Source organism: Siphateles boraxobius, unplaced genomic scaffold (assembly GCF_051911475.1).
Source record: "Siphateles boraxobius isolate OS27281-9 unplaced genomic scaffold, OSU_SipBor_1 99, whole genome shotgun sequence".
In the NCBI taxonomy this organism is placed as follows: Eukaryota; Metazoa; Chordata; class Actinopteri; order Cypriniformes; family Leuciscidae; genus Siphateles; species Siphateles boraxobius.
This window is the reverse complement of record NW_027509229.1, coordinates 3,309,359-3,333,178: the sequence shown is the minus strand read 5'-3', so window position 1 is coordinate 3,333,178 and position 23,820 is coordinate 3,309,359. Positions and strand designations below refer to the sequence as shown.

General features: G+C 42.0%; 2 long non-coding RNA genes across 2 annotated transcripts; both read right to left on the bottom strand.

Annotated features, from left to right (window-relative positions):
• Positions 1-10,683: 10,683 nt before the first annotated feature.
• On the bottom strand, positions 10,684-12,398 carry LOC143733399 (uncharacterized). Its single transcript, XR_013201344.1, has 3 exons — positions 12,175-12,398; positions 11,307-11,459; positions 10,684-10,785 (listed from the first exon to the last, which is right to left on the bottom strand). It is a non-coding gene; the product is annotated as an uncharacterized LOC143733399 (long non-coding RNA).
• A 1,001-nt stretch (positions 12,399-13,399) lies between these two features.
• LOC143733359 (uncharacterized) lies at positions 13,400-19,355 on the bottom strand. Its single transcript, XR_013201328.1, has 4 exons — positions 19,292-19,355; positions 14,221-14,423; positions 13,969-14,065; positions 13,400-13,530 (listed from the first exon to the last, which is right to left on the bottom strand). It is a non-coding gene; the product is annotated as an uncharacterized LOC143733359 (long non-coding RNA).
• Positions 19,356-23,820: the final 4,465 nt, after the last annotated feature.

Genomic DNA, 23,820 nt, shown 5'->3' with positions numbered 1-23,820 from the left:
TTTTACCTTTGTACTGTAATTGTGCCTTCTTTATCTTATATTTAATTTCTTTGTGGAGAGATGGTTCTTTTTCAGAATCCGCAGGAAAAACAGGCGCTGGTGAGCCTTCTTGACCAGTGTGGAGCTGTTGATTGTCCATGTAAGTTCATTGAATTTGTGAATCCCTAGGAATTTAAAACTAGTGACACGGTCCACTACCTCACCATTGATATAGATGGGTGTGTGTGCTCACTTTTCTCCTTCCTAAAGTCTACTATGAGTTCTTTGATTTTCTTACTGTTGAGCAACAAGGTGTTATCAGTGCGCTATGCGGTCCACCTCCTCCCTGTAGGCTGACTCATCGTTCTTAATGAGTCCGATCACGGTGGTGTCGTCTGACACATTTGATTTCCTCCAAATGACCCGCGGTAAACTCTTGAGCGGTCTGTTCAGCTGTCATGCAATACCAGACCACAAGATTGCATGATTGAAGAATCAGAATGGAGTATTGCAGGGAGCAGTGTAACAATATAGATGAAAGATGCATGGTTCTGTATTAACCCTCTGAGGTCTAAGGGGTTTTGGGGGTCCTTGAGGTGTTCTGACATGCTCTGACATTTGTGCTTTTTTCAGTTATTTATAAACCTGTTAATGGCAAAGGTGTAAATTCACTCTATATAGCACAAACGGGGCTACCGTAATATGTGAGCAACATGTATGTACATGTTTGTATTTTTTAGAGAATAATGTCTATGCGTGGTTATTGAAAAAACTAAAACTTAAAGTGTCTGAAATAAGGCCACAAAACACATACTAAATATGTGTCCACAAGACTTTTGACTAATGAGTGTTGTTGCCTAGAATTTTTGCTTCAAAATGGTCTGAAAATCATCCTGCCTAATAATTTACACAAAACAATACATTGATTTAAATTTTATAAGACACCTTTTGTTTGGAAAGGCAATATGCGTGGAGGCGTGTTCACACCTGAGAAGACAAAGGCCAGATAATGTGCCACATACATAATGAGCTGCATATTAATTAGCCTTTCACACAGGTGTCTCACAGGATCCCAAAGAATGCAAGGACAAAAGAAATGATCTATATACACATATTTTACAATTAGAAATTGTAACCAATTACAAATAGGTTACAATTACAACAACAATTACAATTTTAACAATATTTCAAATGTATTTCTTTGTAAAAAGTATACATTTTATCATACGTATTAAAAAAGGTAAGGATTCATTAGTTTGAATATTGGAACAAACACTATAATAACATCTTAGTTGATAATTCAATATACCTACTTTATTTTTGACAAAACATCATACTATAGTATATTTAACTATGAGCAGAAATTGGTGAACAAAAGCGTACCTATTTAATGTGACAGTAGTCTTTTTTTACAGTCAAAACTTTATAATCTATCCAAAACTGTCTAAACATTCATATTTAGTCTGTAACCTATTGTGTATGATATATTAGCATATACATGTTATTTTGCAGTTTGTTGCTTATACAGACATTTTATTTCAACTTATTTCAGTCTATTTTTACTCATCTTAGTAGGCTATAGCAATATAGTTTGGATGTGTTCATGTAAAAATAACTTTTACTAATGTAGGTGCGAGAGTGAATGAACGGCACAGACACGCGCTGTCTAACTGTAGTAAACAAAGCGCGCGCGCCTGTGCCGTTCATTCGTCATTTAGTCTACACACAGACACGCAAATAATATTTAAAAGTCTTTTTGCGGTTTACGGTCAGACACTATTCAATATCGCGATTAGAACAAAGCACTTAAGAATAAATGACTTACTACATCAGCTGGATCCGTTGCTCCTCGAAAACTACCAAATGAAACTACCAGCACTTCTGGTACATTTTCCAGGGTTATTAGATAGTATTATTCCTCACAGCGAAAGGATACGCTGTGTACACAGCTGTAGTAAGATACTTACTAAACACGATGTGTTTTATAATCCAGCTGGTGGGCGTTGGCATGTTTGAATGGCTTGCCTTAGATCATTTGCATTTGAATACCGCGCGCTCTCCGTGGGCGTGGCACATTAACGCGTAATTAGGTATAATGAGCTGGAAAGAAAAAGACTGACATCTCTCTTTTCATACAGATTACATAAACTGAGAATATTTGTTTTTTATATAAATTAATTCATTTAAAAGAAGAGAGTTCAAGCTTCATTATGGAAAAACACTCGTGCCTGTAGGACAACTATTCGCGGAATTACAGTTAATTTTCGGACACGTTTCAGAATGGACTTAACTGACAGAGAAGGCAGAACGCACATCAAGTTTGTTTTTCTTTATTTGGCCAAAAGCACAACACTTTGTTTTTATTGTGAGTATCCACCAAAAAAATATACACTTATCAGGATCTAATGATGTACAATACTTAATATGTAAGATCAAATTCAATATTCAATTCAATTCAGTATTTTGAGTTTCTCTTGCACTAAGAAAAAAAGCGCCCGCACGATAGTCGACCTCAGAGGGTTAATCATGGACAAGTTTATGAAAGGACTGCTAGTAGAACAGACGATGAATCTATGTAAAATTCACAAATGAATTCACAAAACAACGTCTCTACGCCAGGCCTTATCAGTGCGACGCTACAAAAGCAAATGGACCGAATTATAATGAGTTATGCTATCTACTGGATGCGGTACGACACGAAAAATCCCAGACATTAAACTGATGCCCCGTTCTATTTTGGATTTAGCGTAGTCCAGCGTTCTGACACAAAGGAGAAATGGGTTTGCAACGTTTGCTTTATCCACGTCCAATAGATGGCCTCTGTTGTGGCATGGCCATCACATCCGGTGCGGTGAAAAGTCAAGAAAATATGACACCCTTAGATTCACCAGTACAATGGTGGGTAATGAAGAGAAACCACTATGTTGCCTGCCTCAAAATATTAGCTTTTGACAATATGAAGCCCAAAATGTTAAAAGACTAAGTAGTACTGTATGAATTACAATATTTCAAATATATTATAGAAATTTGAAACTCAAGCTCATGTCTGAGAGTGGTTAAAATTACCACATCTGCCTCTCTCTCGTTTCGGCATCGGTAGAGAGCATGTAAAAACTTAGCTCCTTAGAAGAGGATTTCTTCTCAATTCATTTGTTATTTTAGACCCCTTAAGGTTTTTAATTCGCATTGTCAAGAGAACACAAGATTCGATAAATCAAGAGAAAATGCTTTTTTGTGGTCCTGTTTATTTTGATTTTATACTTGATTTATTTGATTTATTATGCATTTCCTTGTTGGAAATGATTAGGGAAGAATTTGTGATGGAAAATGAAGAAAAAAAGTTGAGGAAAGAGTAGATAGAAACAGAATCCAAGAGAAGGCTGTATTCTCTGAATATCCAGCTGCTACTTTGCTGTGAGTATTTCAGATTTATCCACACACACTGATCAACACTGGAGCTTTTAAACTCTCTCTCTACTGCAGCACAGCTGCTCACAATAATTACTTGTGTCTTCTCATTGCTCCAGAGGAAAACAGCTCAGTGACTCAGTGTCACGTCACTGAGGTCAGATAAATCCCATCAATTAGAAACCCTTTCACCTACATATCATCATATAGAGATTGTGCCTGTTCCCCGAATTAGGAAGTACAAAAAACTCCTAAACCCATTTAAGGGTAAAAATGTAATTTTTCAACAAATAAAAAGCAGATATAATATGGATGAACAAATGATAAAGCTTGGGTTGCTGAATATTCGGTCCCTTACTTCAAAAGCCCTTATTGTTAATGATATGATTACAGATTATAACCTAGATGTGCTGTGTTTGACGGCAACCTGGCTAAAACCAGATGATTACATTACTTTAAATGAGTGCACCTCCCAAGCCCGTAAACATGAGCCTAATCTGAAAGGCAAATGGGGAGGTGTTGCTGTAATTTATAGTAATATCTTCAGAATTACTGAGAAGTCTAGTTTTAAATATAATTATTTTGAAGTGTTGGTGCTTAATGTAACACTATCTAATGTAAATAAATCACATTTGAGATTTGTGCTGGCTACTGTATACAGGCCACCAGGACACAATACAGACTTTATCAAATAATTTGCAGATTTTCTATCAGAGTTAATACTGGCTGCAGATAAAGTCCTAATTGTTGGTGATTTTAATACACATGTAGATAATGAAAAAGATGCATTGGGATTGGCATTTAGAGACATTCTTAACTCTATTGGAGTTAGACAACACGTGTCAGGACCTAGGCAAGGCAAGGCAAGGCAAGGCAAGTTTATTTATATAGCACATTTCATACACAATGGTAATTCAAAGTGCTTTACATAGAAGAAATTAAAATAATCAAAAGAAATCAGAATAATTAAAACAGTTTAGAATAAAAGATAAAATACAGAAAATAAAATACAGTGCAAACAGTCGGACGAACAGTGGCACAGTGCTCATTCAGTAAATGCACAGTTAAACAGATGTGTTTTGAGTCTGGATTTGAATGTGACTACTGTAGGAGCACATCTGATCTCTTCTGGAAGCTGGTTCCAGCTGCGGCTGGCATAGTAGCTAAAAGCAGACTCGCCATGCTTAGAGTGAACCCTTGGTATTTCTAGCCGATGTGATCCTAATGATCTGAGTGATCTGTTGGGTTTATATTCACTGAGCATATCTGCAATGTATTGAGGTCCTAGGCCATTGAATGATTTATATACCAGTAATAATACTTTAAAATCAATCCTAAATGTAACTGGCAGCCAGTGTAAAGACCTGAGGACTGGTGTGATGTGTTCATATTTTCTGGTTCTGCTCAGAATCCTAGCAGCAGCGTTCTGTATGAGCTGCAACTGTATTATGGTCTTTTTGGGAAGGCCAGTGAGAAGTCCATTACAATAATCCACCCTACTGGTGATGAAAGCATGCACAAGTTTTTCTAAGTCTTGACTGGAAACAAAGCATCTAATTCTTGCAATATTTTTCAGGTGATAATATGCTGATTTAGTTATTGCTTTGACATGACTACTGAAACTAAGGTCTGACTCCAGAGACACACCCAGATTCCTGACTTGATTTTTAGTTGTTTGACCCCTAGACTGAAGGTATGCGTTCACCTTGAGAACTTCATCTTTGTTTCCAAACGCAATGACTTCAGTTTTGTCTTTGTTTAACTGAAGAAAGTTTTGGCACATCCAATTGTTTACTTCATCAATGCATTGGCAAAGGGAGTCAATGGGGCTGTAATCGTTAGGCGATAGGGAAAAGTAGAGCTGTGTGTCGTCTGCATAGCTATGGTAAGCGATTTGGTTCTTTCTCATTATTTGGCTCAGGACCTACTCATTGTCGTAATCATACTCTATATATCAAGCGTAGCGTCAATTCTGGCAGGTCACGTTAGTCAAGCTCACATCAGCTGATCCACGTCTATCTATAGGAATACAACGCCTATCACTGTATACATATATATGCTCCTTCAGTATTATCAGCAGCTATCGCGTTTCTCAGGAGCTAATTACCCCCCTCCATCCCCAGCTCCTCCTCTCACCCATTCAGGATTTGGCATTCTGATTCCCCTTGAATCAGAATAAATTCTCGAATTATGTTGTACTTTAAAATCTTGAATTAGTGATATCTGCATACATCCATGTTGGTTCTGTTCGGTTTACCCTAAAGAGGGTTATTGCTGCTCTCCTGCTCTTATCCATGCTAGGCTGCATGGATGCGCAGGGAATTCTCACCCAGAACGGAACCATACCGCCAATCCAAACTGTATGCTAATTGTCAATCGTATTTGACGATAGTTGTCCTGACAGAACTCGCCTTATGGTACCTGCGTCCGGCGTGTAGCTTACTAGGCGGTTCGGGGTTAGGTGGTTCGTTGACACTGCACGCTGCCCCCTAGATGCTTTTTGGGGGGTCCGGGGCCACCCTGGTTCCCTCGGCCCCCACCCCCTGGGGCCCTGTGACTTTTCCCCCACTCCCAGCCCCCCCAGGGGCCCCCAAAGCGGGTACTGGTTCAATTTGCAAAATTCTGCAGTTCAGGGTTTCGCCACAAGGTGGCAGGACGCCGTCCAATGCGCAACCTATCCGGCGTGTAGCTTACTAGGCGGTTCGGGGTTAGGTGGTTCGTTGACGCTGCACGCTGCCCCCTAGATGCTTTTTGGGGGGTCCGGGGCCGCCCTGGTTCCCTCGGCCCCCACCCCCTGGGGCCCTGTGACTTTTCCCCCACTCCCAGCCCCCCCAGGGGCCCCCAAAGCGGGTACTGGTTCAATTTCCAAAATGCTGCAGTTCAGGGTTTCGCCACAAGGTGGCAGGACGCCGTTCAATGCGCAACCTATTCGACGGGCGTCGAATAGGTTGTGGGATGGCGTCCACGAAGTGCCTATTTGTCCACTTAGCAGCCTAAATGACCAGAACCTCGTCCAACGAAGCGCCTAAAGTGCCACCTAAGTGACTACTCTTCACCGTACTCTTCCTCGCGTCCCACAAACAGCTTATTTGTCCACCTAGGCGCCTATTCTTCATGAATTAGTCCACAGAGTGCCTAAAGTGCCACCTAAGTGACTACTCTTCACCCTAGTCTTCCTCTCGTCCCACAGACAGCCTATTCGTCCACCTAGGTGCCTATTCTTCATCATTATGTCCACGACGTGCCTAAAGGGCCACCTAAGTGACTAATCTTCACCGTAGTCTTCCTCACGTCCCACAAACTGCCTATTCGTCCACCTAGGCGCCTATTCTTCATGAATTAGTCCACAGAGTGCCTAAAGTGCCACCTAAGTGACTATTCTTCATCGTAGTCTTCCTCTCGTCCCACGAACAGCCTATTCGTCAACCTAGGCGCCTATTCTTCATTAATTCATCCACGGAGCGCCTAAAGTGCCACCTAAGTGACTACTCTTCACCGTAGTCTTCCTCTCGTCCCACGGACAGCCTATTCATCCACTTAGGCGCCTATTCTGCATGAATTAGTCCACAGAGTGCCTAAAGTGCCACCTAAGTGACTACTCTTCACCGTAGTCTTCCTCTCGTCCCACGGACAGCCTATTCATCCACCTATGTGCCTATTCTTCATCATCATGTCCACGAAGTGCCTAAAATGCCACCTAAGTGACTACTCTTCACCATAGTCTTCCTCACATCCCACGAACAGCCTATTCGTCCACATAGGCGCCTATTCTGCATGAATTAGTCCACAGAGTGCCTAAAGTGCCACCTAAGTGACTACTCTTCATCGTAGTCATTCTCACGTCCCACGAACAGCCTATTCGTCCACATAGGCGCCTATTCTGCATGAATTAGTCCACAGAGTGCCTAAAGTGCCACCTAAGTGACTACTCTTCATCGTAGTCATTCTCACGTCCCACGAACAGCCTATTCGTCCACCTAGGTGCCTATTCGTCATTATGTCCACGAAGTGCCTAAAGTGCCACCTAAGTGACTACTCTTCACCATAGTCTTCCTCTCGTCCCACGGACAGCCTATTCGTCCACCTAGGTGCCTATTCTTCATCATCATGTCCACGAAGTGCCTAAAGTGCCACCTAAGTGACTATTTGTCACTGTAGTCTTCCTCACATCCCAGGAACAGCCTATTCCTCCACCTAAGTACCTATTCTTCATTAACTCGTCCAAACTGACTACTCTTCATCGTAGTCTTCCTCTCGTCCCACGAGCAGCCTATTTGTCCACCTAACAGCTTTTTATTCACCGGTTCGTCCCAGGGGCCCCAAACTTCGCGTACTGGTGGCCTAGGGGCCCCACTGCCACATACAGGGAGGACAGGTCTCTAGAGTTCAGGGGAAAATTTTGCACCCACCTAGGACCCTGAAACCCGGGATCCAGAACCGGGGGCCCCTGGACTACCAATTTTTTGGGTGGGTGGGAATTGTGTTTTTTGGGTGGTTGGGACTTGTGCATTTTTGGGGGTGGGACTTGTTTTTTTTTGGGAGGGACTTGTTTTTTTAGATCTTTCCAAAAACTCACCCAGATCTTTCCAAAGACTCACCCAGATCTTTCCCAAAACTCACCCAGATCTTTCTGGAATCTCACCCAGATCTTGGGGGTGGGACATGTGTTTTTTTTGGGTGGAACTTGTGTTTTTTTGGGTGGGTGGGACTTGTGCTTTTTTGGGGGCGGGACTTGTGTTTTTTTTGGGTAGAACTTGTTTTTTTTGGGTGGGTGGGACTTGTGCTTGCTTTGGTTGGGACTTGTTGTTTTTTTGGGTGGGACTTGTGCTTTTTTGGGGGTGGGACTTGTGTTTTTTGGAGGGACTTGTTTTTTTAGATCTTTCCAAAAACTCACCCAGATCTTTCCAAAGACTCACCCAGATCTTTCTGGAAACTCACCCAGATCTTGGGGGTGGGACTTGTGTTTTTTTTTGGTGGAACTTGTGTTTTTTTGGGTGGGTGGGACTTGTGCTTTTTTGGGGGCGGGACTTGTGTTTTTTTCGGGTAGAACTTGTTTTTTTTGGGTGGGTGGGACTTGTGATTTTTTTTGGGTGGGACTTGTTTTTTTTGGGGTGGGACTTGTGCTTTTTTGGGGGTGGGACTTGTGTTTTTTGGGTGGGAGGGACTTGTTTTTTTTTGGCTCTTTCCAAAAACTCACCCAGATCTTTCCCAAAACTCACCCAGATCTTGGGGGTGGGACTTGTGTTTTTTTTGGGTGGAACTTGTGTTTTTTTGGGTAGGTGGGACTTGTGCTTTTTTGGGGGCGGGACTTGTGTTTTTTTTCGGGTAGAACTTGTTTTTTTTGGGTGGAACTTGTGTTTTTTTGGGTGGGTGGAACTTGTGCTTTTTTGAGGGTGGGACTTGTGCTTTTTTTTGGGTGGGACTTGTTTTTTTTGGGTGGGACTTGTGTTTTTTGGGTGGGACTTGTGTTTTTTGGGTGGGTGGGACTTGTGCTTATTTGGGGGTGGGACTTGTGTTTTTTTGGGTGGGAATTGAGTTTTTTTTGGGTGGGACTTGTGTTTTTTGGGTGGGAGGTACTTGTTTTTTTTGTTTTTTTTTATCTTTCCCAAAACTCACCCAGATCTTGCCGAAAACTCACCCAGATCTTGGGGGTGGGACTTGTGTTTTTTGGTTGGGACTTGTTTTTTTGGGTGGGAATTGTGTTTTTTTGTGAACATATAGCTCCGCACAGCTAGTTGTCAGCGACATAAAGTACGTATCATTGGAAAGGTCTTGATGAGGCCTTTAATATCACAAATTTGGAGCCCCTGCGACCTCTTGACCCCTGCTTTTCAGACATCCGTCCTGCAACCTATTTGACGTAGGCTGTTCGTTGACAGTTGGGTTAATTAAGCACGAAAATGAGTCATAGGGATACGAGGCTCCAGACACGGCCCCAGGGGCCCCTGACGAGGCGTAGGTGTCGATTTCGGGCCAATCGGAACTTTCGGTCCAATGTCCACGAACCACCTATGAAAACGCATGCAATAGGTTTCACGTGTCCTCGGCTGCTGTTCGGCCCCCGGGGGTTGCGAGGGGCCCCAAACTTCGCGTCCTGGTAGCCTAGGGTCCCCACTGCCACATACTAGGAGGACGAGTCCCTAGAGTGCAGGGAAATCTTTTTGACCTGCTTTGTCAAAATCTTTCACAAAGGCCTCTTGCGCTCATAGACAGAAAGACCCTCTCCAAAGGGCCCAGTGAAAATATAGGTTAGGGTTAGGAAACTGACTCGGGGCCCACCTAGGACCCTGATATCCAGGATCCTGACCCAGGGGCCCCTGGACTACCACCGTGTCAAATTTGGAGCCCCTGCGATCTTTTGACCCTTGCTTTCCAGACGTCCGTCCTGCAACCTATTTGACGTAGGCTGTTCGTTGACAGTTGGGCCAATTAAGCACGAAAACAGGTTGAAGGGACACAAGGCTCCAGACACGGCCCAAGGGGGCCCCTGATGAGGCGTGGGTGTCGATTTCGGGCCAAACGGACCTTTTGGTCCAATGTCCACAGACAGCCTACAGCCCTGTCAGATAGGTTACAGGTGGGATGTTGTTTTGACCAGATGTATCTCGAGAACCAAGCCGACTTTGGGCTCCATACTCTGGGGTCATGGGGGGCCCATGGGTACCTCCGCATGCCTGGAGAATGGAGCTCTTTTTTTCCAAGACACACCCGGTCAAAGTCCCATATGGGGTTGGGTCATATAGGCAGTTAGGTGCCACTTTAGGCGCTCCCCAGCCAACATGTCCATGTGGGCCCCATGTGGGCTTTTGATGGGCTATAACTTGGGCCCTGCATGGGCCACCCAAATGGGGCCCAGATAAATTTGTCCATCGGTTCCACATGGGCCCCATGTGTTTAAAGCCATATGGGTTAATGATGGGTACACAGTGGGCTCCAAGTTGGGCCCATGAAGAAGTTCATTTTATGGGCCCACTTGGGTCCCACATTATATAAAATGAATGGGCCCAAAGTGGGTCCCACACATCACCCTTATGGGTGATCTCACTGGACCCCCAATGACCCCTTATATGGGTTGTGGGACCACTGTGGGCCCCATTTATTAAGTAAACCTGATTCCTGTGGATCAAGTTAACGTCCTATTCTACAAAATTAACTATCAAGTCACTCCAACTTTGTAACAGTTTTGTAAACCAGTACCTGCCCAAACCAAGAATGCATCAAAGGCTTTAATATTTTAATGTCTAAGAAATTACAAAATATTTGAATTGCGGGGAAAAAAATTACTTCAATTCAGAATGTGTAAATCAAAGTTTCTTTTATTGAAGTTGATGTCTTCAAGCTAAAACCTCAAATAAAAGTTAACAGTCCTATGCCTGTACAGACTCCTCAGCTTCAAACCTAAAGAGTAAAGAAAGAAAAGACAAATAAATACTTTTAAAATCCAGCAGAACTGCAGAAAACTCACATGAACATTCATTAAAGAAATGCATGAGTATAATTTAAATTATAATCATGCAATGAGCATTAAGCTCATACCCCCCAAAATAATCTGAGCAAATAAAATAGAGATTCTAGATTTTGTTCTTGAACCCCTAATAAGAAAATCGGAATATAATAAAGATTTTGGCCCTTCGGGGCTTGACCGCTAACATTAATAACAATAAGAACACTAATTAATAGGTGCCTATGCGCCTTCGATGATTGGCCCCTAACAAATACAAAAATGGTCTTCTTTTGCAGTTTGACCCCTAAAAATCACAGTGCTGTTGAAGGTTTCATTCTGATTGGTTAACTTAACATGTTAAAAATGACATTTTGACAATGACATTAAAATTTTTAAAGATGTTAAAAATGACTACTAATAGGATCAAAATAAACAATTTAACTTTCCCTTATTTGTTATAAATAATGTAACTTACACCTCTGACTGTACTGCTCTCCGCACAGGTTTCCCTGGGCTCTCAAGGCACGGTTGCCATCTCTATCCCTAACATTTGTGAACCATTTACTGAGGGCTGTCTCCACCTCTTTCTTACTGACAGTTCTCAAGAGAGTGTTCTGTTTCAGGCTACCTGTGAAACAAAATAATGAATTCATTTTAAGTAAAGGGTGCTACTGCAGCAATACACCACTATATTGAGAGCAATACACCTAATATATGAAAAGTTAATTTGCAAAGACAGATAAATTGATGTTCATAAACATGTTTTTTTATATTGTGCATTCAAACATCAAACGGAAAAACGAAATGAAAGTGAGTGTGCAAAAGATGCGATATGTGAACGGCCCCTTGGCTACCTCCAATCAGGCGAAGAGCTACTGGTAGCTCGCGAGCAAAGTGTTTGAGACCCCTGTAGAGCTCCGCTTTTTAGGCTTCGACTCAATACTTTTTTGCTACTTTGTAATAACTTTCTGCGGCCAGCGTTTCTAGAAATTAACGAGGGTAAAACCTTTTTTAGACCTGACTAAATGAAATTGAAGACCTCGGATGAAAATCTGTCAGTTTTTAAGACGTTTTAAGGCCTTAAATTTAAATTTCAGAATTTTAGACTTTTCAAGACCCCGCCGGAACCCTGGTTACTGTATATCGAATTTACATTCGCAGATGTAATCTAAAAAGCCATTAAAATCTTCCAGGTTCCCTTTAAGTAATAATTTTTACCAGAAAACAAAATGATCAAAATCAACATTGAGCTGGGAACTTCTGGTTGATTTGACACAAAATGACCCCAAACCGTTTGTGTGTTTACTAATCTATGTAAATGAAAGATGTTGAAATGTCTATACCATGCAAAGTATCAAAGAGACGTAGGCTCCTGAACGAGCGTTTTCCATGGCGCCCTGTGAGGTTCAATTGACGGGCAAGGTCATTTGTCATCAAAAACGCCATAGTTCTACGGACACACTCATCAAGGCTCCTCCCTCCAATGTCCTCAAGGACTGAGAACTGAAGTTGAGATGAAAAGAAATATAGAAATGATATTCACAACAAAATTACATTTGTAGAGGTAACAGTTGATTAAAGAACAATTCCGGCGCAAAATTAACCTAGGGGTTAATAACACATGGGTACTGAGTTGACCGTTCTCTGGGATGTGTTTTCATCATAATCGAATGTACCCAGTTTTATCTCTAATAACTCATTAGCTTATAACGCTAGTAGATGGGGCATAGAATAAGTAAAAATAAATCGCTAGTTAATACCACTAACAAGGCTCAAAAATAGCACCACACTAACACGCTAGCTTAATGAGGGTCCCTACATGCAAACCGAAGCACTGAGAACTTTGTAAGTGTACAGACAGTTTAATAAGGAGATACTGTATAAAGACAATCCATTTCCCGTATATAGGCAGGAGCCATCTTTGAAAAACAGTCTCGACTAGTCGAACCGCGAACGCCGTGCTTCACGGAGATAACGGTTTTGTTTTCCTATATTATCATTTAAATGAACAGCCAGAACGCATTAAAAGTTTTTTGCAGTCAAACGGTGCTGTTTAAGCTCCTAAATTAATATTTTTTTTTAATGGAAATTAATCAATCAAAAACTTATTTAAAGGGATAGTTCACTTCAAAATGAAAATTCTGTCACCATTTACTCACCCTCAAGTTGTTACAAACCTGTATTAATTTCTTTCTTCTGCTGAACACAAAAGGAGATATTTTGAAGAATGTCAGTAACCAAACAGTTAACTGGTCCCATTGACTTCCATAGTAGGGAAAAAAATACTATGGAAGTCAATGGGACCAGTTAACTGTTTGGTTACTGACATTCTTCAAAATATCTTCCTCTGTGTTCAGCAGAAGAAAGAAATTAATAGAGGTTTGAAACAGTATATGATGACAGAATTTGCATTTTGAAGTGAACTATCCCTTTAAGCTGAAATAATAACTTTTTCTTCTAGAACTACTGTACAGCCAAAATAATCTCTGTTCTATTATCACCATAAAGCTGCTTTGAAACAATCTGTATTGTAAAAGTGCTATATAAATGAAGGTGACTTGACTTTTAAAAGATGAGGTGGAGGTGTTGTAGCGGCTCGCTGGTTCCCAAGTCCTTTTACTAGAAGCCTTCTTGGGGGTGGTGGAGCGGCCATTTCTGGACATTCTTCACTGTCTGAGTCGGTGTCAACAACTTTGAGTCTAAAACACAGAGAAAAAATGTTACTCACAACATATGGACTGAGAAGCATTAAGGGTTGACATAATATCAAAAGAGTAATTTTCATACCACAACCTGGTTTTGAGGTGAATTTTGGGACAGGTAATTTCAGTTCATTAGAACAATTTTGCAATTGAAATGGCCTCCTTACACTTTACAATACGGGTGCACTAATGCATTAATTCATGCTTAACTAATGCACAGATAATCATGTGTTAATGTATGACTCATTAAGAACTAAACCATTAATTTATGATTACTGCATCATACTGACTACTAAACTACAGAGCTGCTTGAGACACACCCATAGTTTTGGGGTGAGCATTCCATTTAAGTCTGCATAGTCATTCAGTATCTGTATTCCTAGTGTAAAGCAACACAGCTGAATAATCATGATTGTATAACATAATTAGTCTTACTTTCTTTTACGCTTGGCTCTTTCTGGTTCTGGATCCGTCTGAAGATCTGAAGTCACTTCAGCTTTACGCAGCTTTGTTCTGGCAGCTGTATAGTCAGCTAAGTAAAATGTGAAAAAGATTTACTGAACATTTAAGCTTTTCCATTCACTTAAAACATTTTCCACACAAATTTTAAGCTACTATAATTAACATGGTTAATACAAACTCTTTGCTTCCATTTAATAAGAATGAATAATCTAAATATAACTTTACCAGCTTTTCCCAAAACTCACACTTGGAATTTCATCCAATCTTCTTGTGGGTCTCTTCCCTCTCTAACACATCGATCAACATTGACAGTGGAGGAAGATGGCCAGTAACACTCCTCTTCCTCTGGCCCAGTAAACCAGTTTCTTGGTATAATAGCCACAGTCCGTGAATCCCGAAATTCCACAACCACAAAGGGCAGCATTTTACTAAACAAATTTAATCCACAATTTTATCAGTCATGTAGCAGAGGCAAGGCTAAAAAAGCTCCATTATATGGTAAAAGGGCCATTTCTTTCGGTGCGCTCAGTCACAGGAAAAACTTGCAGTTGTCCACGTAATCCATGTACAAGTTTGATTCCCAGAGCTGAAGAGTCAATAGGGTAATCATAAAAAATGTCCACGTTTGAAAAACAATCACACACTACAAATGTGTCCCCAGACAAACTGTACAATATGTTGCTTACAAGGCAAACTTGTCCATTTAAAACAAAACAATTGTCACCTATTCCACATGAAATAAAAATATTAAAGTTTGAATTGCTTGCACGCTTCAAATCCCTGAGGTAATGGTCTGGAGAGATAGAGTTTTTTATGTTGATTTAGTACACTATTCTCCTGTCTATTTGCCTTTACTTTTTGTTTTTCATGTACATGAAAAAATTTACAACTTGCTGCACCGGATGCTGTGGCCTCTGTACCATCTTTTTTACTTTACCTAAAAAGTTCTCAAATGGAAAACATGAAATTAGATTAAGAGGTCCATGTTTTCTTGTATCCTCCGCTAGATGAATTAAGTTATGTACATTATACACAATAAACTCAGGACCATATATTTTGGAAAAAATGTCAACAAAATCTTGAAGTAACTGATTTGCATATTCAGAAGATTCTGAACATAAATCCTGACTAAGAAGAATTCTCATTACTACAGACAGCAGCATGAAATGTTTGTATAAATTCGGTGGTAAATTTTTACGCAACACAACAGGTCCAGTATATAATAGAAATAATCTGAATTCTGTGGCTCTCCACATGGCCACTTCGAACAAAGATCTGGGTTTCCTGGAGAAGGTCTCTGGTATGTGCAGCCTAACTGAGGTCATGTGTTGTGAATTTACAAAAAGAATAAGTGCTGACACTCTACACTTTAAAGGGCCCTTAATCCACAAATAAATAAGCTTTCTTACAACACCTAAACACACAAGATGCATGTAGTCTAACACAAAGCTTGTAACTAGACCAACACCTAAACCTTTTAGTGGAGAGACTCCCGTGTGGTGATCCTCATCAATCATTTCTTCAAACTCAGAGTTAGTTCTAAGCTCTGCAGTCCTGTCTGGATATGTCATTCTACCTTTCACATATACGCCTGTCTGTTTACAACGTTCACAGGCGTTGTACCCCGAGTGACCTTTAACAAACTTTAGGAAAGCCCTTGCCGGTGCATCACATATAAAAGTTCTGGCAGTGCAATTTTGTAATGTTTGCCATTAAAATGTAATCCTTCTTGAATGAGGTTTTTTTAAGGATAAAGCAGTTAATTTAGGACCGGTAACTCATACTCCCTCTATTGAGCTGCCTCTCCATCCACAGTTGTCTATATCGTGGGATGTCTTTGAACCTGTCTCCCTTCTGACACTCAGTGACATCATTGCCAAGCTGAAACCTTCCTTTTCTTCATATGATGTTATTCACCCTAGGTATTTAAAGCAAATTATTGACTCAATTGGGCCAGGTCTAATGTCGTTTTTAAATAAATGTCTTCTAACTGGGGTGGTTCCTGCTTTTCTGAAAGTGGCAACTGTCATACCTCTTTTAAAGAAGCCTTCACTTGATCTGTCTATTTAAAAAAATTATCGCCCTATCTCTGTTTTGCCTTTTATCTCCAAGGTTTTGGAAAAGATTGTGTTTTTTCAACTACAATCCTTCCTTGCTGCAAATACTTTGTTTGAACATTTTCAATCTGGTTTTAAAACTGCCCACAGCACTGAAACAGCCCTTCTGAGAGTGTTAAATGACATTTATTTGGCAACTGATACGGGTAGCTCTGTGGTCCTCGTTCTTTTAGATCTATCATCTGCTTTTGACACTGTTAACCATTCGGTTTTAATTGATAGACTGAAATCTTGGGTGGGTCTTTCTGGTACAGTTCTAAAATGGTTCCAGTCATTTTTATCTGACAGGAAATTTGTGGTTAGGGCAGGAGAATTTTTATCTTCTACTGCTCCTCTCCCATGTGGCCTTCCTCAAGGCTCGATTTTGGCCCCCTCTCTATTTTCATTATATATGCTGCCTCTAGGATCTATTTTTAGAAAACATGGAGTGTCGTATCATTTTTACGCCGATGATACCCAAATCTATTTGCCTTTCAGAAAAAATGATTGATTGGCCATGACTGCTCTTTCCTCTTGTCTAGATGAGGTTAAATCCTGGTTATCTCTAAATTTTTTATCCTTAAATAAGGAGAAAACCGAAGTAATTGTTTTTGGCCCTTCTGAAAATACGAAATCACTTAACATGGATTTGGGGTCACTATCGACTTTTAGGTCCTCGCAGGCACGGAATCTGGGTGTTATCCTGGATGACTCTTTAAAATTTGATAAACAGATTTCTTCAGTAGTTGGGTCCAGTTTTCACCAGCTCCATCTACTTGCAAAAATTAAACATTTCCTTACTGATAAGACTTTGGAGATGGCAGTGCATGCATTTATTACGTCACGTCTTGACTATTGCAATTCGTTATACTGTGGCATTTCTAAGGTCCAAATTGCCCATCTCCAGTTAGTTCAAAATGCTGCCTCAAGATTTCTGTTGGAAAAGAAGAAAAGGGATCACGCCACTCCACTTTTAAAGGCCCTTCATTGGTTGCCAGTGCAATTTAGAATACATTTTAAAATTCTTCTATTTGTTTTTAAATCATTGCACTTTCAGTCACCTGGTTACCTATCTGACCTGCTGCATCAGTATATCCCCTCAAGAAGCTTAAGATCTGGAGAACAGAATCTTATTTTAATTCCACATTCGAGACTTAAACGCAGAGGTGACCGTGCCTTTTCGGTAATCGGTCCGCGCCTCTGGAACGACTTACCAGTGGAAATTCGACTGGCTCCGAGTTTGACCATTTTTAAGTCTCTTTTAAAAACTCATTTGTTCTCTTTGGCATATTAGGATTGTAGTATTGCCTAATATGGAAACCTTGTTGGACCAGAAACTGTATGCCTTATTGTGGATTGTGCTCATTTAATGTTCTTTTGTTGTGAAGCACTTTGGTCAGTCTGCGACTGTTTTAAATGTGCTATATAAATAAAGTAAACTTGAAACTTGAAACTTGAACTTGAATGACATCTTTTAGATAATCATGCACTGAAGATGGTTTGCCAGAACCTGAATACAATCCGATTAAAAATACACTAGAATTCTGAAGTTCCTTAACCTGACCAAGAATGGGCCACAGATTCACTGCAGAACTTCTAAACAGGGGCAACCCATCTATATTTATATGAAGTGTAAGGGAATCAATCAGTTCATTTAAGTCACATGTAGAATTCAACTCTGCCATTAGTGCATTTGCAACTCCAAAATGGTAGTAGCATCCACCTGCAGTGTATTTTACTTGGCATTCATGATCTGTGGAAAGCAAAGGCCTTGGATCCATTGGAATGTTTAGACCTTTGCTCCTCAGTATTTCCTGCAAAGCTGACAATGCAGAATGAGAAATATTAAACCGTGTTGCCCATTCTGCAAAACATTTAATATCATCAAAAGGGTTCTGCAGTGAATCACTGGTTTGTTTGTCATTGCTGTCATTATTCAGAGATGGGCATGGGTACTCAAAACGATCCACGTTGTGATTTGCGATACAAATCTGAACCGAGGTGCTATCATCATCATCATAATCAAATGAAGTGTCAGTGTCCTGAAGTAAAGCCGTGGCAGTAGAGCTTCTGTCAGAAGGATGCAAAAGCCCATCAAGGGTCTCAAAAAGAGTCATAGTATGTTTCACTGTCTAAACTGTCTATTAGGGTAGGAGACACAGCTCGGTCAGTACAAGACGAAACATAATCTTTGACAAGCTCTATGTGCTCTGCCACTTTGGATTTTCTTTTTGTTCGCTGCGAGCAGTCATTCTCCATTTTCTCACCAAAAAAAATTTATCTGAAATTTAACAGCAGTAGAAGATTAAAAAGCAGAATTTAAAATAATTAACAAATGATTAAAAACAGTCCTGTGATTAGTGAAAATGTACATCAGCGTAATGTTTCTTCATGCATGAACATTGTTAGTAATGTACAAAAATGATAAGATTAAAATAAATTACATCTCATCTCTTTTCACTTAATTAACCTAAAGGCACAACTACGACATAAGTTTAGGATCATTTCTAAAAGACCAATACTGACATAGGCCCACTGATTCATTGAGATAACAGATAATTATACATCTATCAATCCATACTGTATCTGGAGACATCGAATTAGAAAGCGCTTGACCGGATCACTTAATCAGCGATTCAACTGATTGACTACAAATGAATCATTCTGTCAGTTTTGGGAATTTATTCAACAGGTTCACTAAAAAGAACCGATTCAAAAAACAAATCCTACATGCATGGGAAAACATCACTAATGTTTCTTTAACTACGACGATCAATTTCGATCTGTCCCTCAAATATAACTTTCCTGAATACAAACTGAGTGTACCAGTAGTATGCATTATTTTATTTGACTTTAAGCCAGGTTCACACCGGCTGCGAAGCACAGAAACGTCTAGAAGCGCAATGAAGCATTCTTCCACGACATAAAGTTACTGCCTCGGTCATTATTATGAGACCATACGATAATGAAAAATAAGGTAATGGTGTAAAAGGTTGAAAAGTCGGCGCGCATACTTTATTTTATACAATTTGATGTTTAACCAACTTAATTTTAGTTAGTTTCTTTAGGTGTTAGATCTCAGCTGGCTAATCTTCGTTAAAGTTCGTTAAATGTTAGCTCTATTGATTCCGAAATCTCTAGTTTTATAAAATCGTAAGTAAAACTAAGTTAATACAAAATAAAACGTATACATATCTTACCTTGGTAGAGTTAAACAGGAGATATTTGACGGTGATGTTCTGGAAACTTGTTGCCACGAGAGAGGAGACAGTTGGTTTTGGTTTTTTTTTTTTTTTAAATGAAAAGGCGGGAGGAGGCAAATTGTCACGAATCTCACACAGAAGACAGAGAGATCCAATAGCAGGTAATTTATTAAAGGGTAATCCATACTCACAATCCAGTCCAGGCAAAGGTCAAAATCCAAAAAGGTAATCCAAAACATAAAAGACAAACACAAGAAACAGGCTCAAAGACAACAGAAGTGTGGTGACAATATACAACGACTCCGTACACATACTAACACAGACAGGGAATATATACAGACACATCTAACAAGACTAACACAGAACAGCTGGGCAAAATGATTACAGGGAACAGCTGAATGCAATTAACTGATGAGTGACAGTGACAGACAGAATGCTGGGAATTGAAGTCAAATGTGAAGGACACCGTGAGAACGAGGACCTCTTGTGATAGACAAGGGAACACAACCAGACACTGTGACATAACCCCCCCTCTACGGAGCGGCTACCAGATACTCCACGACAACACTAAAACACGTCACAAGAGAGTTCAGGAGGGAGGTGGAACGGTGGAGGATCAGGGGAGGGATGGTGGGCCAGGTCCGTGAAGGGAGACAGGAACAAAGGGTGAGGGCTTAACGGGAACCAGGGCAAAAAAGAAAGTCTATCGGGCATCCAGGACGAAATCGGGCATCCAGGACGAAACACAGCGTCCAACGGGCGGCCAGGGCGAAGCAGACGACCCACAGGGCGGCCTGGGGGAAGCAGACGACCCACCGGGCGGCCTGGGCGAAGCAGACGACCCACCGGGCGGCCTGGGCGAAGCAGACGACCCACCGGGCGGCCTGGGCGAAGCAGACGACCCACCGGGTGGCCTGGGCGAAGCAGACGACCCACCGGGCGGCCTGGGCGAAGCAGCCGACCCACCGGGCGGCCTGGGCGAAGCAGACGACCCACCGGGCGGCCTGGGCGAAGCAGACGACCCAGCGGGCGGCCTGGGCGGTGAAGACCCCTCGGGCGGCCAGGGCGGTGAGGATCCTTCGGCTGGCCATGGCGGCGACGACCACTCAGGCGACCACGGCTCAGGAAAAGGAACTGGCTCCGGCTCCGGCTCAGGAACAGACACTGGCTCCGGCTCAGGAACAGACACTGGCTCCGGCTCAGGAACAGACACAAACACAGGAACAGATGCTGGCTCCAGCTCAGGTACAGCAGACACTATCTCCGGCTCTGGAACAGCAGACACTGGCTCCGGCTCTGGAACAGCAGACACTGGCTCCGGCTCTGGAACAGCAGACACTGGCTCCGGCTCTGGAACAACAGGCACTGGCTCTGGTTCCGGCTCTGGAACAGGCACTGGCTCTGGTTCCGGCTCTGGAACAGGCACTGGCTCTGGAACAGCAGACACGGGCTCCGCCTCAGGAACAGCAGACATGGGCTCTGGCTCAGGAACAGCACACACGGGCATGTCCAGGATCCGAGCCAGACGCTCCAGATAGTCCAGATCCAAGAAGGCAGACGGCACTGGCTCTGCCTCCGGCTCTGGAACGGGTACTGGCTCTGCCTCCGGCTCTAGAACGGGTACTGGCTCTGCCTCCGGCTCTGGAACGGGTACTGGCTCTGCCTCCGGCTCTGGAACGGGTACTGGCTCTGCCTCCGGCTCTGGAACGGGTACTGGCTCTGCCTCCGGCTCTGGAACGGGTACTGGCTCTGCCTCCGGCTCTGGAACGGGTACTGGCTCTGCCTCCGGCTCTGGAACGGGCACTGGCTCTGCCTCCGGCTCTGGAACGGGTACTGGCTCTGCCTCCGGCTCTGGAACAGGTACTGGCTCTGCCTCCGGCTCTGGAACGGGTACTGGCTCTGCCTCCGGCTCTGGAACGGGTACTGGCTCTGCCTCCGGCTCTGGAACGGGTACTGGCTCTGCCTCCGGCTCTGGAACGGGTACTGGCTCTGCCTCCGGCTCTGGAACGGGTACTGGCTCTGCCTCCGGCTCTGGAACAGGCACTGGCTCTGCCTCCGGCTCTGGAACAGCAGACACTGGCTCCGGCTCAGGAACAGTAGACACGGGCTGTGGCTCAGGAACAGCAGACACGGGCATGTCCAGGATCCGAGCCAGACGCTCCAGATAGTCCAGGTCCAGGAAGGCAGACGGAACATGAACAGTCTCTGACTGGACAGACGGAACGTGAACAGTCTCTGACTGGGCAGACCGAACGTGAACAGTCTCTGACTGGGCAGACGGAACGTGAACAGTCTCTGACTGGGCAGACGGAACGTGAACAATCTCTGACTGGGCAGACGGAACATGAACAGTCTCTGACTGGGAAACTTGACGAACCGGGTCCCCATAAAAACTCCCTTCTCTCCCGCTCGGTGGCTGGGGAAGAGATATAAGGAAACATACCGCTGGATCTGGAACAGACGGAGTCGTTCTGTCACGAATCACACACAGAAGAGAGAGAGATCCAATAGCAGGTAATTTATTAAAGGGTAATCCGTACTCACAATCCAGTCCAGGTAAAGGTCAAAATCCAAAAAGGTAATCCAAAACATAAAATACAAACACAAGAAACAGGCTCAAAGACGACAGAAGTGTGGTGACAATATACAACGACTCCGTACACATACGAACACAGACAGGGAATATATACACACATCTAACACAGAACAGCTGGGAACAATGATTACAGGGAACAGCTGAATGCAATGAACTGATGAGTGACAGTGACAGACAGAATGCTGGGAATTGAAGTCAAATGTGAAGGACACCGTGAGAACGAGGACCTCTAGTGATAGACAAGGGAACACAACCAGACACTGTGTAAAATAATAGTTTGTGGGGGAGGGGACAACATGCAAGTGCTTTTACTCTTTTAGATATTATTAGAAAATATTATTTTGCGCACATATACATTAAAAAATAAGTGTTTTATAAGGCAATGGAATTTACACAAAAAAAATATTATTTGACAAACATGCTGTGCATTTTGTATTATTATATCAAATTAAATAAACTTAGTCAAATATTTGAAAATGTTTTTAATACACAATTATGGCAGTTACTTTTTAAACAAATACAAACCAAATTTAGTAATTAAAATGTAGTCTAATATAGCCCACTTGGGGCCCAAACAAAACCCGCAAATAAACAATAATGGGCAGCCTAACTGCAGCCCACAACCTAAACCAAACTGGGGCCCATAATAACCCCATCAAAGTGCCCACTCTGAGCCCATGCCCACATGACACCCATATAACCCTGAGAAAACCCATGTGGGCCCCACATTCAATTCAATTCAAATTTATTTTGTATAGCGCTTTTCACAATACATATTGTTTCAAAGCAGCTTTACAGAAAGTGCATTTCAGAAATGTACATAGAAAAAATACAGTTAGTTAATGATGTAGTAATTTAGGGCATAACATATCGCCGGCGTTGAGAAGTCTCTTCACAGGCGTCGAGTCGTCTCTTCACAGGCGTTTAGTCATCTTATCGCAGGTGTTGGGGCATCTGAGGTCTCCGTGAGAGGCTGGATACAAACTGGAGCTGACAAACGCTATTTACCTCGGGACTAGCGTCCCGAGATAACAGCAGAAAGCCGGTGGGAAATAATTAGCATAGCTGCTGTTCATAATATTAATGCATTCGATTTGATTCAACGGTAGTATAAAAGCTAAGCATTATGTGAATGCTTGGCTAAAGAAATGCGTCTTTAATCTAGTTTTAAACTGGGACAGCGAGTCTGAGCCTCAAACAATATCAGGAAGGCTATTCCAGAGTTTAGGAGCTAAATGCGAGAACGCCCTCCCTCCTTTAGTGGACTTAGATATCCTAGGAATGACCAGAAGCCTCGAATTTAGTGATCTTACAGAACGTGATGGATTGTAGGGCGATAGAAGGTCCATTAAATACACAGGAGCTAGACCATTTAGGGCTTTATAGGTCAGTAGTAATACTTTGTAATTGATACGGAACTTAATAGGTAACCAGTGTAGAGATGATAAAATTGGTGTTATATGATCATATTTTCTTGATCTAGTAAGAACTCTAGCGGCTGCATTTTGCACTAACTGTAGCTTGTTTATTGAGGATGCAGGATAGCCAGCTAATATAGCATTACAATAATCTATTCTCGAGGTCATGAATGCATGAACTAACTTTTCTGCATCAGAAACAGATAGCATGTTACGTAGCTTAGCAATGTTTCTAAGGTGGAAAAAGACTGTTCTTGTAACATATGAAATATGATTTTCGAAAGACAAGTTGCGGTCTAGTATAACACCCAGGTCTTTTACTGTAGTGGATAAAGTAACAGGACATCCTTCTAAATTAAAGTTGTATTGTACAAGGTTTTGTGGGTAGTTTTTTGGACCAATAAGTAATACCTCCGTTTTATCTGAATTTAATAGCAGGAAATTACACGTCATCCAGCATTTTATATCTTTGAGACACTCTGTCAATTTAGATAAGTTAGTGTTTTCATCTG